The sequence below is a fragment of the Heterocephalus glaber genome, unplaced genomic scaffold, assembly GCF_053883595.1.
Source record: "Heterocephalus glaber isolate CG9 unplaced genomic scaffold, H.glaber_assembly_v1.0 deba00001481, whole genome shotgun sequence".
Lineage (NCBI taxonomy): Eukaryota > Metazoa > Chordata > Mammalia > Rodentia > Bathyergidae > Heterocephalus > Heterocephalus glaber.
The window spans coordinates 22,747,623-22,771,803 of record NW_028258317.1 but is presented as its reverse complement, the minus strand read 5'-3'; the positions used below and the strand labels follow the sequence as shown (position 1 = coordinate 22,771,803).

Here is a 24,181-nt window from a genome sequence, read left to right as displayed (position 1 = left end):
GCAGATAGGCAGAAAAAACCAAAAATAACAAAAAGGCAAAATGGGATATGAGATGGTATATTGAAAAACAAAGGTTATTAGTGGAATAAATAGTGAAATTTTCATCTAATCTGCAGTTTAGATAACTGCAATTAATATTAGTGTAGATGTCCTGGTATTGATACTTTTAGTGTGGCTGTTATATTAAAGGCAGCTGTTGAGAGGGACACAAGAACTGTTATACTATTTTTTTGCAACATTTCTGTAAGTCTAGTGTGTCAAAGTTAAAAATTATTTAAAAAATCTGGGTGAACCCACTATCTACTGCTCAACTATTAAAATATCACTGAAAGAAAAAAGGACTAATTTGGGGATTGCTGTTCAGTTATATCAGAAAATATTAATGATCACTTTTTTAAAAGGTCCATATGAAAGTAGTTGTGCAGGCAAAACTGTGAAGGCTTGAAGTTTTTAAATTCAGGGATATGTCTATATGTCATTCTTTGTTGAAATAAAATGTGTCCTAGAAAAATTACATGGAGTACCAAGCAAATATGCAGCATGAAGTAATGAATGGAGAATCATGATCTGGAATAAAGATAATGAACTTCAGAGGCAGGCCAATCATTTTTCAAAACCTAAAGCATTTACTTGGTAATATCTGACCAATTTATCTGTCCTTTAATACTACTAATTATTTTCCCCTTCAATAGAGATAACTGTAGGGGACAGGGAAAGGGGACGTTACCAGAAACCCTGCAGTGGGTCCTGATCTCCTGTGAGCAATGACAGCACAAGGTGAATTTAAGAATAAAGACAGGATATGAGACGTAGAGAAGATGGGTTCTGGACCTGATCAATGCTCACCTGAGCAGCACAGATGAAGGCATGCCAAGCTTGCCACTATTTATTGGGTTCATAGGGAGTAACATGACTCAAGGACAGCAATAATCCTAAATTGACAAGGATCCTATAATTAAAGGAAGTATCAGATGTCTGGGAGGTTGGTGGTAATCTTATGACCATGAGGATCTTATGCTGATGAGGATCTTAGGTCCATGAGTACCTATGTTGATTAGGACTGTAAGATGAACAAAGATTTCTTACAATAGTAGTTGGGATGAGTTAAGATGATAAGGAATTTGTCCCTGCCCAGGTGAAACTTTTCTCTTACTGCTCTGCTCTCCAGGAATCGGGATGTCTTAAGCCAATGTAATCTTGCCTTTGGATGTCACAGCATCATGGGACATTGAGGCTTCAGCTGTGACTGGAGGCAAAAATGAAGTTATGTATTGGCATGTCATCATTGGTCTGTAGGCAACAAGACTAAGCCTAATCATAACTTAATTGTGAAATAATTTTTCCCAAAATTTATGTAGAATGACTCCTGACATAAAAATGCTTATTTTGCATATTATCTCAATTAACTGAAATAAAGGAAATAATGCATAAATAAGAGCTACTAACTCTTTCTTTAAAGCCATGATTTTTATATTACATTTAGATTATACCAATAAAATGTTCATTTACCAAACCTATTTTTTTAATATTATTTTATTGGTACATTTTAGGTATACAATATAATGACATTCATCATTGGAAATTTGCAACTTTACATAGTCTCTCTTGGTTCTTATTTTTCACCCTTGCCCAGCCCTCCCTTCAACCCCTCCATCCCTCCCTATTTACAAAGGCTTTGTTTCTATTTTTTTAATTTTCTCATATTAATTCCATTCCCTTCTTTCCTTTCCCCTACCACTCCCAATTCCCCTTCCACTTTGCCCCTTTTCTCCCTATTTCATATTATCTATTATGCCATTTAGTCTTTATCTACACTTTCAGTTTCTCACACTAGAGAAACTATTCAGTATTTGCATGTGTGTCTTGTTTATTTCACTTAAGAGTATCACCTCAGTGTGCATCCATTTAGCTATAAATGCCTCTAATTTCTCATTTTTTATGGCTGAGGAGTACTCCATTTTATTTTTTTAAAAAACCACATTTTCTTTATCCAGTCTCCAGTTGATGGGCATTTGGGTTGCTTCCAACTTTTAGCTATAACAAATTGTGCTGCTATGAACATGCGTACACATGTCTCATTGTGGTATGATTCTTTTAATTCTTTGGGGAAGATACCCAGCAGGGGAATAGCGGGGTCAAATGGGACTTCCAGTCCTAGTTCTTTGAGGTATCTCCATACTGATTTCCACAGTGGTTGCACCAGTCTACACTCCCACCAGCAGTGGAGCAAGGTTCTTCTTTCCCCCACAGCCCTACCAGCATTTGTTATTGGTTGATTTCATGCTATCAGCCATTCTTTCTGGAGTGAGGTGGAATTTCAGCGTTGTTTTCTTTGCATCTCTCGAATGACCAGTGATGTTGAACACTTTCTCATATGTTTATTTGCTATTTCTACTTCTTTGTCTGAGGAATGTCTGTTCATTTCAGATGCCATTTTTGGATTGGGTCTTTAAATTTGGGAGGTCTGATTTTTTAAAGTTCTTATACCTTTTACTTTCCTTATTAGATTAATTCTTAAATATTCAACTTTATTTGAAGCTATTGACAATGTTATTGCTATCCTGATTTCTTTCCTGGTGGGTTTATTATAGTTCACAGAAACACTATTGATTTTTGTATGTTAACTGTGTTTCCTGCTACAGTGCTGAATTTGTTTATTAGTTCAAGGGGTCTTTTGGTCGAATCATTTGGGTCTTCTATATAAAGGATCATGCTGTTTGCAAATAAGGATAGCTTGACTTCTTCCTTTTCTATACAATTACTTTTTTCTTTCTCTTGCCTCATTGGTCTGGCTAAAGTTTTGAGTACTATATTTAACAGAAGTTGTGATAGTGGAGGTTCTTATCTTGTTCCTGATTTTAGAGGAGAAGCTTTCCTTTATTCCCCCTATTTAACATGATGTTGTCAGTGGGTTTGTCACAAACAGCTTTTGTCAGATTAAGATAAGCTCTTTCCATAACTATCTTTTTCAGTGTCTTTATCATGAATAGATGTTGGATTTTGTCAAAGGCTTTTTCTGCATCTATTGAGATGATCATGTAATTTCTGCCTTTACTTTTATTTATGTGATGTATTACACTTATTGACTTGTATACGTTTAATCAGCTTTGTATTCCTGGGATGAAGCCTATTGCGCCACGATGTATGACCTTTAATGATTTGTTGCATTGTTTGTAACTCTTCTTGAGGATCTTTGAGTCTATGTTCATTAATGAGATTGGCTTGTAGTTTTCTTTTATATTTTGAGTCTTTGTTATTCAAATGAAATTAATGATAGATTATGGGGATGAATTTGGCAGTACTCCTCTTTAATTTTATTGAAGGGTTTGAGGACTATTGCTATTAACATTGTTTTAGAATTCAGTGACTACATTAAGTTTTTGGATTTTACTAGTTGGTAGGTTTTTGTTATTGCCTTAATTTCAATGCCGGTTGTTGGATTATTTAGGGATTTTTTTGTCTTCTTGGTTCATTTATATTTAGGAATCTATCCATTTCTCCTGGATCCTACAATTTACTGGAGTACAGGTTTTTGATGTATTTAGTAATGTTCTGGATTTTGGCAGTGTCTTTTATGACTTTGCCTTTCTCATTTCTAATTATATTCATATCAATCTTTTCTTTGTTTTCTTTTTTTTTAATTTTAGTGAGCTTGGCTAGGGGTTTGTTTTACTTATTCTTTCAAAAGAACAAGCTCTTTCATTTTTTGGTTCTTTATAATTTTTTTACTTTGAGTTTCATTAATTTCTGGTCTGATCTTTAAAATTTCCTTTCTTGTAGTGGCTTTGGATTTGAATTGTTTTTCCTTTTCTAAGACCTTCAGGTGCATTATGAGGTTATTTATTTTGTCTCACTCTACTTTTCTCATGTGGGCATTTACAAATGTAAGCTTCTCTCTTAGGACTGCTTTCACTGTGTCCGATAGCACTAGCATGTGATTCTAGGGATTGTCTAAATTCTTTATTTCTTCTATGACTCATGGATCACAGAAGTTGCAGATGTTGTTTTTATTTTTATTTGTTGTTTTTTTGTTGTTGTTTTCTGATCATGGCCTTTTGGAGTTTTGTATGTCTTGCTTGTCTGGGTGTTAAATACTTTCTCCATACTTGGAAAGTTTTCTGCTATTATTTTAGTAAACAGTTTTTATGCCATTTGTGCTGTCTTCTGATTTTTCACTAATTCCAAATAATCTTATCTTACTCTTCTTTGCATCATCTAACAGCTGCTGGATTCATTCTCTAGGCCCTCTTGTTGTTTTTAAGGTATCTCTGAGTTTGCTAACTCTTCTAGTTCTGACCTCTGAACTCACATTGGCTACATCTGCTGTTCATTCCTTAAAAATAACATTTTATCTCCTGGATTTTTTAAATTCTTTTTCCTGGACTCCAATTCTTTGTTAAACTATTTACTCATGTTTTGTATTTTTTCATGTATCTCAGCTACCTTTTTATTACTGCCTTCCATAAACCCACTGATTTTTTTATTTAATTCATTTTCTCTTAAATTATATCATCTCTGAGCTTGCTTAGCACCTTGTCCATTTGATCTTTTTGTCTCATCTTTTGTCATTTCATATAATTCAGCTGTCTGTTTTTTATTTCTTCCCCACTGATGCCCTTGGATCAGCTTTGGGGAAGCTGCGAGTTTTGGATGGCATTTTTTTTTTTTTTGCCTCATTTTCTCTTTCCATCATATCTGTGTGCCAAGGTTTGTGGATAAATTATACTGAAAAGAATTTGTTTTTGGTATAAAGAACTAAGTTTCTTTTCATGTGATTATTTGGCAATTTGTGTATCTTCTTTGGAGAAAAGTCTATTTAAATCATTTGTCAGTGTGGGGACTGGGTGAGGCTTGGGGCCACCTCACCGCGCCCTGTGCCTGCGCCAGGCTCGGCTGCCCTATCAACCCCGCTACACTAATTCTGGCTGCTCCGGCCACTGCGGCTTGTGCAACAGGACCCCGGGCTGTGGCAGGAGGGAAGATGCTGCAGTCTGAGGCCCAGAAGGCCTCATTCCTGGGCTGCTGGCGTCGCGGAAACTGAAAATGGCCCTTCAGCTATGCTAGGTCTATAATGGGAAGTGTCACAGTTCGATATTTCTGTTACGGGTGCCTTTTTACATCTGAGACCTGGACAGTTTTGCTTTTTGTTTATTTCAACTTCAGTGAAGTGACTCAACCATTTAAGAATGTGCCCATCAAGGGGTCTGGGCCCCATGGACCATTTCCCAAAAAATTCTATTCTTGTTTTACTCTCAGTCCAAGTAGAATATTAGATCCACAGTTTAAAGCAAACAAAATTGATGTTACGATAGATAATCAAATTGAAGATCTAGGAAAAGGCCATCTGAAATTCTCTTCTGAATTGAGTATGATTTTCAATGAACGTGATCAGGAGTTGAGCGATTTGGGCTATCAGAAGTATGCCTTTAATATGCCCATTAGTAACCACCTGGGCTACCACAGAGATGTCCTCAACACTGGGAATGCAGCATGTAAAGAGAAGTCTTACTGAACTGACCTGCCAGTAGCTAGTGTTGTTATTTGTTTCTACAACAAAGTCTTTTCTGCCTTGCTCCACACAGAGTTCTGCAGCGCGGACGGCTCTATGACTTTCAGACCAACAAATGTCTGGTGGCCCAAGGCTGCCCAAGCCAGAAGGGAGGCCTCGTGGTCCTCAAGGCCTGAGACTACGGAGACCCAGCCCAGGTCTGGATTTATAACGAAGAGCATGAATTGGTTTTCAATAACCTCCTTTGTCTAGACATGTCAGAAACTCACTCATCAGACCCACTGCACCTCTTCAAGTGCCATGAGTCAGGTGGATCGCAGCAGTGGACCTTTGGGAAAAATAACCGGCTATACCAGGTGTCAGTTGGACAGTCCCTGAAAGTGGTGGATCCCCTGGGCCAGAAGGCCTCTGTTGCTATGGCGATCTGCTCTGACTCCTCCTCACAGCAGTGGCATCTAGAAGGTTAGGGGTCCCTGGATGGGTCAGTACCTTGACGGGCAACACAGTACCATGGGAGCTTTAGAAAGAATGTGCTGGGCAGGAGAAGCCCACAGTGCCCCTGCCTGGGTGGAGATATCAGGGTCCTCTCTAAGCTGCTGTAGGACACTCGTCACTCACAGAGGGAAACTAGAAAATCATTTGAATTCTAAAGATTTGGGTTTATACAGAAGGCCAAAGCCAGGAAATAGGCATTTCTACTCATATTAATTTATGCTTCTTTTTAATCCCCTTTACTGATGGAATGATTTTAATCTGATCAGGAAATTGTGATTTTCATTCTTAGAAGACTTGAGAAAATATCTTTCTATTATGTTCTAAATAGGTAATTTAAAAAATGGTTGATCCACATTAAACTTCATGAGACATAATATTTAAGAGGCAGTTACCTATTGTAAATTATTTTGATGATGTATGGGACTATCTACGTTTAAAGTAAAAGATCCTTTTATTTAGGATTTTTTTTGGCTTGCACTCTCTTCTTGTGGGTGCTCAGATGGGATTCAGTGGGGGAGCCAGTAACCCAGGAGCAGCCCCTAGATTTCAGTAAGTGTTGCACTGTGTGAATTGGGATGCAGAAGTCAGGGTCTCAGATATGAATAGCTAAGTGGATGCCCACTGAGGCCATGCTCTTAAGTGAAATAAATAGGACCCACATGTAAATACAGAACAGTTTCTCTGGTGTGAGAAACTGAAACTAAATAGGGATCAAAATGTATAATTGATAATATGAAATAGGAAGAAAAGGTCCAAAGGGGAAGGTGAAGTGGGAGGGGGAGGGGAAAGGAAAGAAAGGAAAAGAAAAAATATGGGAAAGGGAAAAAATGGAAACAAAGTCTTTGTAAATAGGGAAGGGTGGATGGGGGTAAAGGGAGGGCAGGGAATGAGGAAAAAATAAGAACCAAGATATATCACGCACAGGTACAGGATCCCAATGATGAATATAACTACAATGCATACCTAAAATATACCAATAAACTTAATGGAGAAAATAAATAAGTAAAAAAAGAAAAAAAATCATTTGTCTATTTTTAAATTTTTTCCACTCTAGCTCAATAATGAGACTTTTCATATTTGTCTTTTTGTTTTGTTTTGTTTTGTTTTTTAAAAAAATATTATTTTATTGGTACATATTAGGTATACATATAATGACATTCATCATTGGAAATTTGCACCTTTACATAATCTCTCTTGGTTTTTATTTTCCCCTATTCCCCTGCCCCCCCTTCAACCCCTGCAGCCCTTTCTATTTACAAAGACTTTGTTTTGATTTTTCATTTTCTCATATTAATTCTATTTCCTTCTTTCCTTTCCCCAATCCCTAGCACTTCCCCTTCCCCTTTGACCCTTTTTTTCCTATTTTACAATATCTATTATGCATTTTGATCCTTATTTACACTTTCAATTTCTCACACCAGAGAAACTATTCAGTATTTATACACGTGTGTTCTATTTATTTTACTTAAGAGTATCACCTCAATGTGCATCCATTTAGCTATAAATGTCTCTAGGTTCTCATTCTCTATGCCTGAGTACTCGATTTTATTTTTTAAAAACCTACATTTTCTTTACCCAGTCTCCAGTTGATGGGCATTTGGGCTGTTTCCAAGCTTTAGCTATTACAAACTGTGCTGCTATAACATGGATGCACATATATGGCTGTGGTATGATTCTTTTAATTCTTTGGGGAAGATACCCAGCAGGGCAATAGCTGGGTCAAATGAGACCTCTAGCCCTAGTTTTCGAGGTATCTCCATACTGATTTCCACAGTGGTTGCACCAGTCTACACTCCCACCAGCAGTGGAATAGGGTTCCTTTTCCCCTCAAAGCCCCACCAGCATTTGTTATTAGTTGATTTCTTGATCACAGCCATTCTTTCTGGGGTGAGGCAGAATCTCACATTGTTTTCATTTGCATCTCTGAAGGGACCAGTGATGTTAACATTTTTTGTATGTTTATTGCTATTTCTACTTCTTTGTCTGAGAAATGTCTGTTCATTTTAGATGACCATTTTTGGATTGGGTCTTTACATTTGGGAGGACTGATTTTTTTTAAGTTCTTTATATATTCTAGATAGCAGACCTTTCTCGGAGGAACAGCTGATAAAAACTTTCCCTCACATTGTGGGTTGGTTCTTCACTCTGTTGGTATTTTCTCTTGCTGTGCAGAAGCTTTTTATTTATTTTTTATTTATTTTTGGTTAAATTTTTTTATTGGTACATTGTAGGTATACAACACAATTACATTTCTCATTGGGAATTGTACCTTTACATAATGCATCTTGGTTCTTATTTTTTCCCCATTCCTAGCTCTACCTTCACCCCCTCCACCCTTCCCTACTTACAAAGACTTTATTTCCATTTTTTCCATTTCTCATCATTTTTCCTTTCCCTTCTTTCCTTTCCCCTGCTCCTATCAATACACCAAGCCTTTTGGACCTTTTCTTCCTATTTTGCATTATTGATTATTCATTCTAATCATTGCTACATTTTAGGTATACGATATAAGGACATTCATCATTGGAAATTTGCACCTTTACATAATCTCTCTTGGTTCTTATTTTTCACCCTTGCCCAGCCCTCGCTTCAACCCCTCCATCCTCCCTATTTACAAAGATTTTGTTCCTATTTTTCCATTTTCTCATATTAATTCCATTTTCTTCTATCCTTTCCCCTAGCCCTCCCATTTCCTTCCCCTCTGCCCCTTTTCTTCCTATTTCACATTACCTATTATACATTTTAGTCCTTATTTACACTTTCAGTTTCTCACACCAGAGAAACTATTTGGTATTTATACATGTGTGTCCTATTTATTTCGCTTAAAGAGTATCGCCTCAATGTGCATCCACTTAGCTATAAATGTCTCTAATTTCTCATTTTTTATGGCTGAGGAGTACTCCATTTTATTAAAAAAACCCACATTTTCTTTATCCAGTCTCCAGTTGATGGGCATTTGGGCTGTTTCCAAATTTTAGCTATCAAAAACTGTGCTGCTATGAACATGAGTGCACATATATCACTGTGGTATGATTCTTTTAATTCTTTGGGGAAGATCCCCAGCAGGGGAATAGCTGGGTCAAATAGGATTTCCAGTCCTAGCTCTTTGAGGTATCTCCATACTGATTTCCACAGTGGTTGCATCAGTCTACACTCCCACCAGCAGTGGAGAAGGGTTCCTCTTTCCCCACAGCCCCGCCAGCAGTTGTTATTGGTTGATTTCATGATAGCAGCCATTCTTTCTGGAGTGAAGTGGAATCTCAGGGTTGTTTTCATTTGCATCTCTCGAATGACCAGTGATGTTGAACATTTTTTTCATGTATTTAATTGCTATTTCTACTTCTTTGTTTGAGAAATGTCTGTTCATTTCAGATGCCCATTTTTGGATTGAGTCTTTAAATTTGGGAGGTCTGATCTTTTTAAGTTCTTTATAGATTCGAGATAATCTACCTTTGTCTGAGGAAGAGCAGATGAAGATTTTTTCCCACATTGTGGGTTGTCTCTTCACACTGCTGGTGATTTCTCTTGCTGTGCAGAAGCTTATTAATAAGAAGAGACCCCACTTGTTGATTGTTTGTGCTAGTTCATGGGAAACAGAGGTTTTCATAAAATCTTTTCTTACACCGATGTCTTCAAGAGTTCTACGAAACCTTTGTTCCAACTGGTCCAGAGTTTCTATTTTGATATTTAGATCTTTAATCGATTTTGATTTTAGTTTAGTGCATGGTGAGAGATATAGGTCTAGTTTTAATCTTTGGCAAGCCCAAGTTTTCCAGCACCATTTATCAAAGAGGCTATCTTTCCTCCAGTGCGGATGTTTGGCTCCTTTATCAAAGATGAGATGGTTGAGTGTGTCTGGCATTGTTTCTTCATCTTCTAATCTGTTCCACTGGTCCTCAGGTCTGTTTCTTTGCCAGTACCATGCTGTTTTTATCACAGTAGCTTTGTAGTAGAGTTGTAGGTTGGGGATTATGATACTCCCTGCCATGTCTCTGTTACCTAGAATTGCTTTTGCTATTCTGGGTCTCTTCTTGTTCTAAATGAATTTTTGGATTGTTTTCTCAAGGTCCATGAAGTATGCTGCTGGGATCTCAACTGGAATTGCATTAAATCTATATAGCAGTTTTGGAAGTATGGCCATTTTCACTATATTAATCCTTCCTACCCAGGAGCAGGGGATGTCTGTCCATTTCCTGATATCATCTTCAATCTCTCTTTTCAGAGTGCCACAGTTTTCAGAGAAGAGGTCTTTGATTTCTTTCATTAGGTTGATTCCTCAGTATTTCAGTTTTTTGGATGCTATTGTGAAAGGAATTATTTGCCCTATTTCTCTCTCAGTGAGCCTGTTGTTGGTGTACAGGAAAGCTATTGATTTTTGTGTGTTGACTTTGTAGCCAGATACTTCACTGAATTTGGTTATTAAGTCTAGAAGACTTTTGGTGGAGCTCTCGGGGTCTTCTATATAGAGTATCATGTCATCTGCAAATAATGACAATTTGACTTCTTCATTTCCTACCTTTATTCCTTTTATTTCTTTCTCTTGTCTAATTGTCGTGGCTAATGTTTCCAAAACTACATTGAACAAGAGTGGTGATAGTGGACATCCTTGTCTTGTTCCTGATTTGAGTGTGAAGGATTTCAGTTTTTGACCATTTAGTATGATATTGGCTGTTGGTTTTTCATAGATGGCTTCTATCAGTTTGAGGTAGAGACCATCTATTTCAATTTTTTGCAGGGTTTTTATCATAAATCCATGTTGGATTTTGTCAAATGCTTTTTCTGTGTCTATGGAGATAATCATATGGTTTTAGTCCTTGGCTCTATTGATATAGTGTATTACACTGATTGATTTGTGTATGTTGAACAAACCCTGAATCCCTGGGATGAATCCCACTTGATCAGGGTGTATGATCTTCTTGATGATCTTCTGCATTCTATTTGGCAGTATCTTATTAAGGATTTTTGCATCTATGTTCATTAGTGAGATTGGCCTATAGTTCTCTTTTTCAGTTGGGTCTTTCTCTGCTTTGGGGATCAAGGTGATGCTTGCTTCCAGGAATGAATTTGGGAGTATTGCTTCCCTTTCAATTTCATTGAAGAGTTTAAACAGTAGTGGGAACAGTTCCTCTCTAAATGTCTTGTAGAATTCAGCAGTGAAGCCATCAGGGCCCGGGCTTTCCTTAGTTGATAAGTTTTTAATTACATTTTTAATTTCATTGGTTGATATTGGGTTGTTCAGAATTTTTAGGTCTTCATTCAACTTTGGTAATTCATATGTATCTAGGGATCTGTCCATTTCTTCTGTGTTGTCCATCTTATTGGAATATAGGTTCTGGAAGTAGGTATTGATGATCCTCTGGATTTCTGCTGGGTCTGTTGTAATTTCACCCTTTTCATTCCTAATTGCATGGATTTGGGCCTTTTCTTTCCTTGTTTTGATAAGGTTGGCTAAGGGTTTGTCAGTTTTGTTGATTCTTTCAAAGAACCAAGTCTTGGCTTCATTGATTTTTTTGTATCGTTCTCTTAGTCTCCATTGCATTGATTTCTCCTCTGATCTTTATAATTTCCTCCCTTGTATGAGCTCTGGGGTTGTCCTGCTCTTCTTTTTCTAGAAGCTTGAGGTTCAGCATCATGTTGTTTAATTGGGCTCATTCTGTTTTCCTAACATGGGTATTCACTGCTATGAATTTCCCTCATAAGACTGCTTTCACTGTGTTCCATAGATTCTGATATGTTGTATTGTCATTGTCATTTAATTGAAGGAACTGTCTGATTTCTTCTTTAATTTCCTCTGGGACCCATTGGTTATTCAGAAGTGTGTTGTTCAATTTCCACATGTTTATGAAATTTTTCCAGTTTCTTTTGCTACGGATCTCCAATTTCATTGCAGTATGGTCTGATAATATACAGGGGATAACGTCAATTCCTTTGCACTTACTTAAACATGTTCTATGTGTGAGTATGTGGTCTATTTTGGAGAATGACCCATGTGGAGCTGAGAAGAATGTGTATTCTGATTTTGTGGGGTGGAAGACTCTGTAAACATCTGTTAAGTTCATTTGTTCAAGAGTTTGATTGAGTGCTAGTATTTCATTACTTATTCTTAGTCTAGTTGATCTATCTATTTGTTACAGTGGAGTGTTGAGGTTCCCCACTACAATTGTATTAGTGCATATATGACTTTTCATGTCCTTTAGTATTTGTTTTATATAGTTGGGTGTACTAGTGTTTGGTGCATAGATATTTATGATTGTCATCTCTTTCTCTTGGATTGTTTCCTTTACAAGAATGTAGTGTCCTTCTTCATCTCTCTTAATCAGTGTTGGTTTGAAATCTACTTGATCTGCCAAGAGGATAGCTACTCCTGCTTTTTTTTGGGTTCCTGTTGCATGCAGTATTGTTTTCCACCCTTTAACTTTCAGTCTATGAGTTTCCTTTTGAATTAAGTGTGTTTCTTGTATGTAGCATATTGTTTTGCTTCTTGACCCATTCTGACAGTCTATTTTTTTTAATTTTTGAATTGAGACCATTAACGTTGATGGTTAAAACTGAAACGTATTGACTTGTCATTGCCATGACTTTTTTCTTTTTGTTGGGTTCTCTCCCTTTACATTTAATTTCCTGTCATGCCAGATGGGTTCATTCTGCTTTGCTTCCTGGGGTTGTGATCCTCAATGTCTGTTCCTAGGATATTGTGTAAAATTTTTTGGAGTGCTGGTTTGGTATTCACGAAGTTCCTAAGGTGCTCTTTGTCCTGAAAGTATCTTATTTCTCCATCAATTTTGAAAGATAGTTTTTCAGGGTACATCAATCTGGCTTGGAGGCTGTTTTCTTTTAGGGCTTAGAATATGTCACTCCAAGCTCTTCTTGCCCGGATGGTTTGTGTTGAGAAGTCTGCTGTGATTCTGATGGGCTTTTCTTTGTATGTGATTTGTTTCTTTTCTCTAACTGCTTGTAGAACTTTGTTCTTCTGTTGAGTTTCTGGAATGTTAACAATTATATGCCTATGTGTAGATTTTTTTTTTATCAAAGCTATTTGGAGTCCTGTATGCCTCACTTCTCTGTATGTCAAGTTTTTTTCCCCTGATTGGGAAGTTTTCTGCCATTATTTCTGTGAAGAGGTTTTTTATGTCATCTCCACTCTCTCCTATTTCTTCATTGAGCCCAATCAGTTATTCTTCTTTGCATCATCTAGCAGCTGCTGGATTGATTTCTCATGTTCCCTTATAATTTTGAAGCAATTTTTCTTTTCCTGGTCATTAATTGCAATCTTATCTTCTATATCTGAAATTCTGTCCTCACATTGGTTTGTTCTGCTGTGTAGACTTTCAATGAAGTTTTTCATCTCCTGGAAATCTATTTGCATGTGTTTTATGGATTCCACTTGTTTCCTATGTTGGGATTCCATCATGTTCCTCAGCTCCTTTCTAGATTTATTAATCATGCCTTGCCCTAGGGGCACAATTTCTCCTGTTATCTGAGAAATGATTTCTGATTTCATTTTTTCCAGATCCCCTTTTGTTGCCAGTTCAGTGGGTCCAGTTGGTTGAGAATCAGAGTGTTCCATCTCATTTCCCTTTGGGGTTGCTGTAGGTGATCTGTAAGTCTGGTTTTGAGACTATTTACGTGTTTTTTCATTTTGACTGTTGTGGGGGGGCCGGCTGTTGGTGCCTGCACAGATTACCTCCTCTGATCTGGGAGAGGTGGTCCAGGGGCCGGGAGCAGCGGTAGAGATTGTGGCCCAAAAGCCCTTTCCTCTGGGCTGGGGGCAGCGGGAGGGATGGTGGCCAGGAACCCCCTTCCTCTGGTCCAGAAGCAGTGGGATGGCGGCTCAGAAGCCCCTATCTCTGGGCCGGGAGCAGCGATAGGGACTGTGGCCCAAAAGCCCTTTCCTCTGGTCTGGGAGCATCAGGAGTGATGGTGGCTTGGAAGCCTCTTCTTCTGGGCCAGGAGCAGTGGGATGATGGCTCAGAAGCCCCTACCTCTGGGCTGGGAGCGGCAGGACTCAGTACCGTGGTCTGGTTGTGTGGTGTCCTCTGCATCTTTGTAGTGTGGAACCAGGTGGCTGTACAGAGAAGCAGGGGGTGGGTGTCCAATGGATTGTTGCCAGGGCACAGGCTGATTCGTTGTGGTCCGCAAGACTCACGACCTTGGTAGGGCGTGTGCAGACCTGCCTGTCTGCAGCAAGCTGGTTGGGCGTGTTCCGTGAGACTCAAGACTTTTCATATTTGAACTAAAAGATGAAGATGAGTAAGAAATAAGAAAGATGCAATTAAGAACTTTGGCCTCAGTCCAGTATGTTAGGTTTTACCCGGATGTTGTACACATGTTGACAAGGAGGATAATGTAAAGCAGCTATTTTTTCCTAGAATATATCATTACAGTTGAAATAATGGGTAAGAAAGACTCCACAGGTTATTGGGAAAGTACAACATCTGGAAGCCCCAGACCCATAATCAAAACAGATGGCTTTTCCCCAAGGGATATTAAAGTAACTACTTTCCTTAAATAGGACATCTGTTTAAACAATGATTTTTACCAATTAATAAAAAAGGCATTCGAAAGGCTGAGAAATTTGTTTAGTCTAAAAACAGGAGAAAAGAAATATGATATGCCCAATTACAAAGACACTATTTCACAACATATATGATAAATATAAAATAGCAGCTGTTTTTGTAAAAAATAGCATTTATTTTTATTGTCCTCTCTGAAACATTCTGTTGAGTTAGCTGAATTGGTAAAAAGCAAATCAATAGCTGAAACTAGTTTGTGATGACAAATTTGAGTTGCTTGGCAGCGATGTGTATGGTAATTGATCACCCAGGTCAAATCAAACTGAATATGGTCTTGTGACAAAAGGTCAACTAGTGGTGTTTTAAGCTAGTAAATTCAAAGTGGTAGAAAATTTTATTACTTCTTTTTGTTGGTTTATTAAACTAATATTGGCTAATCCTTTTCTAATAATAACTAATCTGCTTCCTCATTTTTTATATTCCATCCATGTGGAAAAATTTCTAGTTAACCTGTTCATATCATTTTATAGTGAAGCCCATTTAGAGGCTGATGTCAGTTCCAAATGACCTTCTCTATTTTGAGAAATTGATAAACACCTCTTACTCTTCAGTTTCCATGTCCAGCACCTTCTCTTTGAAAGATTATTTTATCACTCAGGAAAGCAGATGACACCATTTTAAACTTCTCTTTGATTCTAAAATGCAAGAGTAGGGAAATATTTTTCCCACTAATTTTAGTTATTGCAAAAGGTTGACTCCTGTTTCTGGTGTGACTTCTTAAGGAAACATACTCCCACTCACTTTTATAACCCTGGTTGCTAGAAATAAAACTTAAAGACAGAAAGTTTTCAGTGAGAAAAAGAAGACTGGAAATATTGTTAACAAAAAAGTCGGATCTTAAAAATCCTATCTTTCTCTATTTTGCAAAACTTGTAATTCATCACTTAAAATAAAAACCTATGGGTCAAATTAAGTATTTTCAATTTCTAAGCAAGTAAAAAAATCTCAAAATTTAAAAATATTTAGCTCTGTAATAGAGATGATGAGATTTACAAATCTGATACTGTGGCTTTAGGTTGTTTATCAAATAGAATATTCTGTAAACTGCAATCCAGTTGTGAAACTTGGAATTTAGTGGAATTCAAAATTGTCAGTTTTCTATCTTTCCCTATAGTTTTGAGTAAAATAATAAGAAAAATTAAAAAATTAAAAAGCTTTGTTATCAAAGGAGTTGATCTAACTTTAATTTCATTAACTATTTTCAATCATATAAAATGGAGTAATGTAATATTCATTTCCTCTGTCCAATTTGCAGTACAGGTACAGCTTAAATTTCTTCTTCTCTCCTATCAAATGTTGTAGGGCCAGAAAGATTAAGTCAAGTGATATCCCATAGGTAAAAGTTACATATTACAATTGGAACAACAATGGTATATACAAAGCAAAACTCATACACCTTTCTATCAAAAAGGTAATTTAAATGACTTTCTAATGAGGTGATCTATGCGAACTCATAAGCCTAACCACATTCACAAAGCCTGTTCATTGCTTGTTCATTAGCAATTCACACACACTCTCTCTCTCTCTGCTCTTTTCTCTCGTATGTATTTTATTCTTTAAAATTATTGCAATTTGAGATCTTCCTTTGCCAAAATGCAGCTAGTGGTTTTCATTTTGGTATTTTCATTTTCATTTTTTGGTATTTCACCCTAAATTTTAGTTATCAGTCTCAATCTTTTTATAACTTCTCACCTTGTTCTTTTTTTCTTTTTTCTCAATACTTTGCTGAGCAGTGAGCCTTTGTGCTTGTCAGCCCTTAATCATGTTACTTAACCAAGGAAGTACTTAGAATGAATTTTATGTCTGCTTGTTTCATAAGAGTAGGAAGGCACTTTTGCATCCCATTCCTTGACTACTCTCCTTAAGGCTACATTCTCCCACGGTTGATGGATTGTTTCCTGTCTGCAATCACTAACTACAGTGTCTTTCAGTCTGGGTTCTTGTGCGTTAACTCAAGCAATCTCATTGCCCTGTCTTCTTAATGTAAATGCTGTCTCCTTGTCTCTTCATTCAATAGCTCACTCCTTCTCCTCTCCTAGTACCCTGCATTGTTTCTCCATCATATCACCTGCAATTTCCAGGGTGACATATTTTACTTCAGATCATAGCTCATTTAGTTTTTTCTCCGGCTGGTATGCTAATAGCATTTCACATTAATCATTAATTTCCACCTTGTGATTTCAGTAATTCCTTCCATGCTAAATCTTGCATGGGAAAATTGTTTTAGGTTTGGCACCTTAACTTAGTCTAAATGAAAAATGATACAAAAGACGTTGCGTCACTGCTAGAGGCCCCTCTAACCAATAGGGGCTTCACTGCTCACTTAGTTTAAACTTCCAAAGGGATAGAAGAGTAAAAGGCACAGAATGACTTTAAGCATACTGCTTAATATATATTTAATCAATGTCTTCTGAAAATGAATAGGAAATGCTTTGCAAAATTATTTATATGTTCTTGTAAATAAATATAATATTGAATGTAAAATATAAAGCATCAAAAGAGAAGGAAAGCATCATAAAATATTCGTGTTGGATCATATTCAGAGATCAAGTTTGAGCTCTTCATTTCTTTACCTGAAAACACTGAGGTCCATGGTGGTTAAAATATTTACATGTGTCACACATTCTAGCAGTAAATATAGGCCCAAGGCTAACTTATTTGCAGTGCCTGAGGTAAGAGAACAAACATCTAGGTCCATATTCCTGGCTGAATCCACTTCTCTTTTCCCTGAACATATCTAGAGCACAGTAAATTTCTCTTAGGCACATGTCTTGGTTGAGTACAATCTATTCAAGCTATTTATACACAGTAGCTACCTTGGCCTCAAGTAGCTACTTGTTGTTGTGATACAGTCTACCTTCAACCTACAAAGGAAAAGAAACAACATAAAAGCTGGCTTTACGTCATTAGGCCAAGGAGTCTAGGAAAACTGGACCTTACAGCACGGTCTACAAATTGTCTGAAAGTGTCTGTAATTGTTTGTTTTGGTCTCTTCCATGTTGTTGAATATTCATAAATCTTTACATTCTCCCAGTGTCTGATGTTTTAAATGAAGTTTAATATTTAAATTCAATGCACTGAATACATGTAGGAGCTCTTTTTTGGTTTTTGGAGGAAGAAAGTCAACTGTGGTTTTCCAGGTAGAAAGCTCACATGGGCAGATAGCAGATCATCCATTTAGTTGGAGGACTTCTAAATATCAGTATTTGTAAATCTTTTTTTTTAATTGAGTCACTTAGTGGCTTCATAGAAGGACTCACTTACCTCATGGCCTAGTTGTGCTCATTCTAGATGTTTAATCATATTTTTTAAAGGCTGGGAGTCCTACTATCTCATGCATGGAATTTCACTTAAGGCTTCTGCATTTCAGGAGAGAAGTTTGCTATCTTATTCTGCAATACAAGTGTCTCTATGTTTGATGCCTCTGTGGTTTAATTTTTCCAGATTTTTGATAAATAATCAAAAGCTGGGAGTAGTCACTGGGTTGAATGGAATAAGAAACAATCTAGAGATAAATTTGGTCTACATGATAACTTTCATCAGTTTTAATCCCACATATAGTGCAAAATATCGATTCATACTCTTAAATCTATCCCATTATAGTGGTACTTCTGATTCCTAAGTCTTTTCAAAGTTCTACAGGATGTGTTATCTTGCTCTTCATTTTCATATCCTTTGCAGGTGCTTAACAAATTAGATTTCTGAATTTGCTAATGCCTCATCCATATTCTTTCATTAAAGTTTTGTTAGCATCTTTATCTGTCAGAGTTTCTTCTCTTTATAAGTTTGAAATTTGTAAATGCTTGTTTCCCCTTAATTTATAACAGTTTCAGAAGGCATCAGATAATTAGTCAAGTATTTTTTATGGTTTATATATGGATGTCCCCCAAGAGCTTCATGCACTCATAGGCAAGGATTTGGATGGGTGATTAACTCATGGGATCAATATAGCTGATTTGCTGGTAGAGGTGGCATCTGGTTGGAAGGGGTAGGTCATTGGAGGCATGACCTGGAAGAATATATCTCTCTCCCCTGCTCCCTTATCTCTCGGCTTCCTGGCTGCCAGGTAGTTGATTTTCCTCTGCTATGCCCACTGCCTTTTGGCCTGGGAGCCAGCTGACTGTATACTGAAAATAGGTGCAGAAAAGACAAGTCTCCTTTAAATGTAGGTGTGAGGTATTATGGTCCCTGGACAAGAAAAGTGACTAACACAGATAGAGAGAAGAAGATTTATTAATTATTATTTAGTGTACTGTGGCTTACAAAATCACTGTGAAGACTAGATCAGAAGCTTCTGACAGGTTCCCTGAAAATCACGGCTGATCTATACTACTAAAGTAAATGCTGATTTGAATATCTGGGAGGCTAGATAACTAAGAAGCCACAACCATTACTGGTGACTACAGGACCATACTGTGTGCCACGATGTGGGCAAAGAAAATTTCTGCCCCATGTTTCTCCACAGCCATGAAACCCAGTACCTGAATGTGTATTGCTGTTGTGCTTCATATGGACCAAACATTATACTGTTGTGCTCTCTGGCAGGAGCCATGTTTCTGATTTACAATGTTTTCTTTGCTTCCAAGAGAAAATGCTGGTGTTTTTGCTTGGTTTAATATATAATATATGTATGACCTGAACTGTAATAAAATCTTGGATATGTGGCTTTACCTTTCCATCAATTAACATGTAGTAAAAGAATGTTACAAGGGAATCAGAATAGTGATGAGTGAGTTTTTATAAAACATTTTCCACTTAACTTTAAAATTCCTTTACTATATATTTTCTATGAATTTGGATATTTACAACAGTGATTTTCATGTGGTAATAATTTTTGCTCAGTTAGGATATTTAGCCATCTCATTTTTGAATGTGACACTTGATGCATTGTACTGGCTTTTAGTGGGCAGAATAAAGGATCTGATGTTAAGCATGTAACAGTATACAAGAATCCCCAGTAACAAAGAATTATTTGGTTAAAAATATCAATAGTCTCAATAGTAGCAATATTAAGACACCTCTTTTTTTTTCTTTACTGGGGATCGAACTAGGGAGCTTGTGCTTGCAAGGCAGGCACTGGAACCACTGAGCTAAATCCCCAGCCCTAAGACACCTTTACATGTGAGAGGTATCTACAATAAAAACTATAAAACATTGATGAATACAATTTAAGAAGACACAGAAAAATAGAAAGGATAGCTTGTATTCATGGGTTAGAAAATTCATTCATGTTAATATCTCCATACTAACTAAGATGATCTTCAGCTGCAAAGCAATCCCTGACAAAATATCAATGACATTCTTTATAGAACTAGAAAAAACAATCTTATAGATAATATAAAAGCACAAAGATCTCCAAATAGTTGAAGCCATCTTAAGAAAAAAAAGAGCAGGAAGCTTTATACTATCTGACTTTAAAACTTACTACCAAGCTTTTTTTTATTCAAAAAAGAAAAGTACTGTCATGAAAACAAACCCGGAGTCAAATGAAATAGACTTGAGACTCTAAAAGTAAACTCATTAATCTTCAGCCAACTGATTATGCCAAAAGTACTAAGAACAAAAGGAGAAAAGACAGTTTTTTCAATAAATGGGGTTGGAGAAAAGGAGTATTCACATGTTGGAGAATGAAACTAGATCTCTACTACTTCCAGGGGAGGCTCAGTGTGTGGAAGGCCAATACCGCCATAGAAAAGTACTTATCAACAAAGAATATAGAAAAGTTAAGGGTTTATTGATACAGTACAGCAGAGCAGAATATGAGTTTCAAGAGTGGACTGTACCTTCAGGGTGAAAAACTGAGATTTTGTAAGGGTTTGAAGATGTGAGAGGGTTAGGGTAGAATCAATATCCTAGGGAGGCTTGTTTTAGGTCAACTTGCATTTTCAGGAGTCGCTGTATTATGTCAAGAATTACACATGAAAAGAGCCAATTTGATATGATTCACTACTGTGGAGCTCACAAAAGGTCCTCACACCTCAAAATAAGGGCACCTGTATGCATCAACTCTGAGAAAAGGATCACATGCCATTGAGAAGAAAAAGGTGTGTTCCACATCAAAGGCATGCTTTGATTTTTTTCATGTAGTTCAGACTGTGTACAGTGTTCTGGCAACTTAGTACATGAAAGAGAATCCTGATGAGGCAAGATATTAAGTTTACTGTAACTGTACAGTAACTGGAGATTAATTCATTTTCTGTCTGTTCAGCCTTCACATCTAAATCTGACCAGTTAAGGATCTGTTACCAATTTCTGCTCTATAATTAACCTTTTCTCTCACTGTTCTTTCTCATTTCTGGCTTTTTATTACTGGCTGCTCCTGAGGATACCACATAGCTACAGCATTATCAAGGGGAAAGTTTTTTTCTCCTTTGACAATAATTTTCTAATATATTTGTTTTTTCAGTTCCAATTATTTTTCCATATATGTGTGTGTATATATAGTGAATATTAATTATGGAAAATGCTTAGCTTCATTATGAGATTTTCACTCATACTTATATTTGTTCATATCTATCCCTTTATTCCCTTTCCTTCCCTTCTACTCTTCTCTCCATTTGATTTCCTGCCTCTTGTCTAATAGTCTCCCTTGTACTTCCATGACATCATTTTTTTCTAGATTACATATGAGAGAAAACATGGGACACTTTTCTTTCTAGCATATTTAACTTAACACAATGTGTTAATTACTTCGTTGCTAAGACACAATACCCAACACCTGCAACTCTAAGTAGGAAAATTCTATTTTGTCTCACAGTTTGTAGAGGTTTCATACCACAAGGTTTCACATAACTTGAACTGCTTGCAAGGCAAAATGCCATGGGAAAGGGACATGGCAGAGGAGAAATAGCTCAGGGCATGGTGGCAGGAATCAGAGAAAGAGCTCAAGGGAGGAGGAAAGGCCATTCATCCTTCCAGGCAACACCACCAGTGACCCACCTCCGTGGACCAAGCTTTGTCTCCAATGTCACTTTTAATTTTAAACTCATCTGTGGACTAATCTGCTGATGAGTATTGCACCCACAGGATCTAATCACCTAGCCCCCCAATGAGTGCATGTGGCTTTGGGGAAACATCTATATATAATTCATAGGATTCTTCCCTGGGCCACACCAAAGATTCAAGCTGCATCCTTTTAGCAAAATGTGTTTAGTCTATCTCTAAGAGTTGCTGAAGTCCTAAACTTCAGGATTGTTGAAAAGTCAAAGTCCAAAGTCTTCTCTGAGATTTAAGGGTAGACTCTTAGCTGTGAGCCTGTGTAAAAAGTAAAAGTTAAACTCTTTCAACATACAATGGAAGAGGATAAACATTCCCATTTCAAAAGGGAGAAGTGAGGATAGGAGGAAATGGAAAAAAAACAAGAGTAACAGCCAGCTGGGCAAAAACCTTCCACAGTTCCATGTCCAGCATCCTTGGAAAATTGTGGTGAGAAGTGAACTTAAAAAGGACTAGGTGGCTGTGCCCCTATGGTACTGCCACTGGTCATAGCCACCATGGCCTTTCTCTTGGTCTGACTTTGCTCACTGCTTGTGACTTTCCTCAGGTGTTCAGTGTTCCTGGATTTTGGAACATCCTGGAGTCTCCACTATACTTTTGGCTTCACACTGAGAGCTAAATGCACTGCCCTCTCAGGGACACAATGCCTGGCCTCCCAAGCCTTCTTCTGAAATCTGGGTGGAACCTTTCCTGACTCCACAACTTTTCTATTTTTCATACATGTAAAATCAGAACAATGTGGATAATGCCAAGGTCTGCAACTAGAGCATTAGCAAAGCCCTTTTATATCTTGGTGGTAGCAAAGATCTCCATATGACTGTTTCCTGGGATGCCCTCAAGTCATTTTTCATATTATTTCACAGTAAGGTACTAGGCATCTTTTTAATTGTAATTTCCTAGCAACCAAGTTCTCCTCTGTTCCATCTTTGCAGGTCCCAGCTTCACCTGAGCTTCCTTTCAGGCCAAACTAAAAAATTCTTATATCATTCAGTTGTGTTGTTTACTCTTGAGTATTAGGGTAGAGTTGACTAAACCCCCCAATAATGATCGATATGACAGCCTCAACCTTAGACTGCCTTGAAATTTTCTATACTAGCTTAATTAAGCCAGTGCTCTTAATCTCAATCTCCCACAAAGTCTCAGGACAAGAGCAAAATACAGAGAAATTTTCTACCAATGCATAACACACATGGCCTGCAGTCCAACTGCCAATAGAGTCCTTCTTCCTAATTGAAACCTGCTCAGCCTGGTCTTTACTGTGTTTTCATCAGCATTCTGGTCTTATGAACTCTGACTAGCATTTTCCAGCAAGCTTAATTTACAGCAATCCAGGTTGTTTCTCCAGTTGTTATCTTCGAAACTCCTCCCCACAAACAAGTTTCAAAGGCTTCTGAATCACATGATCAGATAGTCATAGCAACAACCTCGCTTCTCTGGTTCCAAAATCTGTTTTAGTTATTTGCTTCATTGCTGAGACACACATACCCAACACCCACAGTTCTAAATAGGAAAGGTTTATTTGGGCTCACAGTTTGTAGAGGTTTGAGTCCATTGTAGGCTGGAAGCAAGGCAGGGCAGCATGGCAATGACAGACATGGTGGAAGAAAGCAGAGGCAAGAGATCAAGGGAGGTGGGAGGAAGATATACCCTTCCAGGTTATTTCTATAACATTTTACTCCTGGCCACCAAAAGATTCAAGCACATCCCTTTAGTAAAATGCATATGCCATCTCTAAGAATTATCAAAATCCTAACAATTTAAGCATTACTAAATAATCCAATGTTCTGATTTATATCTAGATGTTCCCCCAAAGCCTCATGTGCTCATAGCTGGGGGTTTGAGGAGGTGATTGGATCATGATTCTCATTAGTGGATTACTCCAGTGATGAGTTTATTGATAAGTGAAATGTTGGAGGATGAAGCCTGGTCATAAGAGATGGGTCTCTGGGGGTGTGACCTAGAGAGTTATATCTCCCTTCTTCCCCCCTTGAACTCTTTCTGCTTCCAGTCACTATGCCATGACCTGTTTCTCCTCTGCCATGTGACCCTGCCTTCGAGCCATCTGACTATGGACTAAAAACTCCACAAACTTTGAGCCAAAATAAACCTCCTTTGTTTTATGGGTGTCAAGTATTGTATTTCACCCATGAGAAAGTAACTAAGACACAAAATGATCTCCAGTTGCACTAAATTTTCTGTAAATGACAGGATTGTTTTCTTTTTATTGGTGAAAAATATATATATTACATTTTCCACATATTATTTTCTTAATATATATATCTGAATTTATTTAGATTTTAGATTATTTTATGAGTGTTTTAAAGTTCTCAGCATGCAGTCCTATATATGATTATTAAATTTATACCTAAATATTACTTTGTCTTTGACAGATTGTATATTTTGTTATAGTTTTTTTTTGTTTTTGTTTTTTGGGTTTTTTTGTACCTAGTCCTTTTTTTGAACTCGGGTCCTTGCGCTTATGCAGCAGGCGGTGAAACCACTGAGCTAAATCCCCAGCCCCAATTTTGTTATAGTTTTAATTATAAATTTAATTTTATTAGCAATATTTTACACAGAATAATATTTTAATATATTTCTCATGCATATA

At 37.2% G+C, this 24,181-nt stretch overlaps 1 pseudogene; it reads left to right on the top strand.

Moving 5' to 3' along the window:
• Positions 1 to 4,982: 4,982 nt before the first annotated feature.
• Positions 4,983 to 5,761, top strand: LOC101707888 (polypeptide N-acetylgalactosaminyltransferase 11 pseudogene; annotated as a pseudogene).
• Positions 5,762 to 24,181: the final 18,420 nt, after the last annotated feature.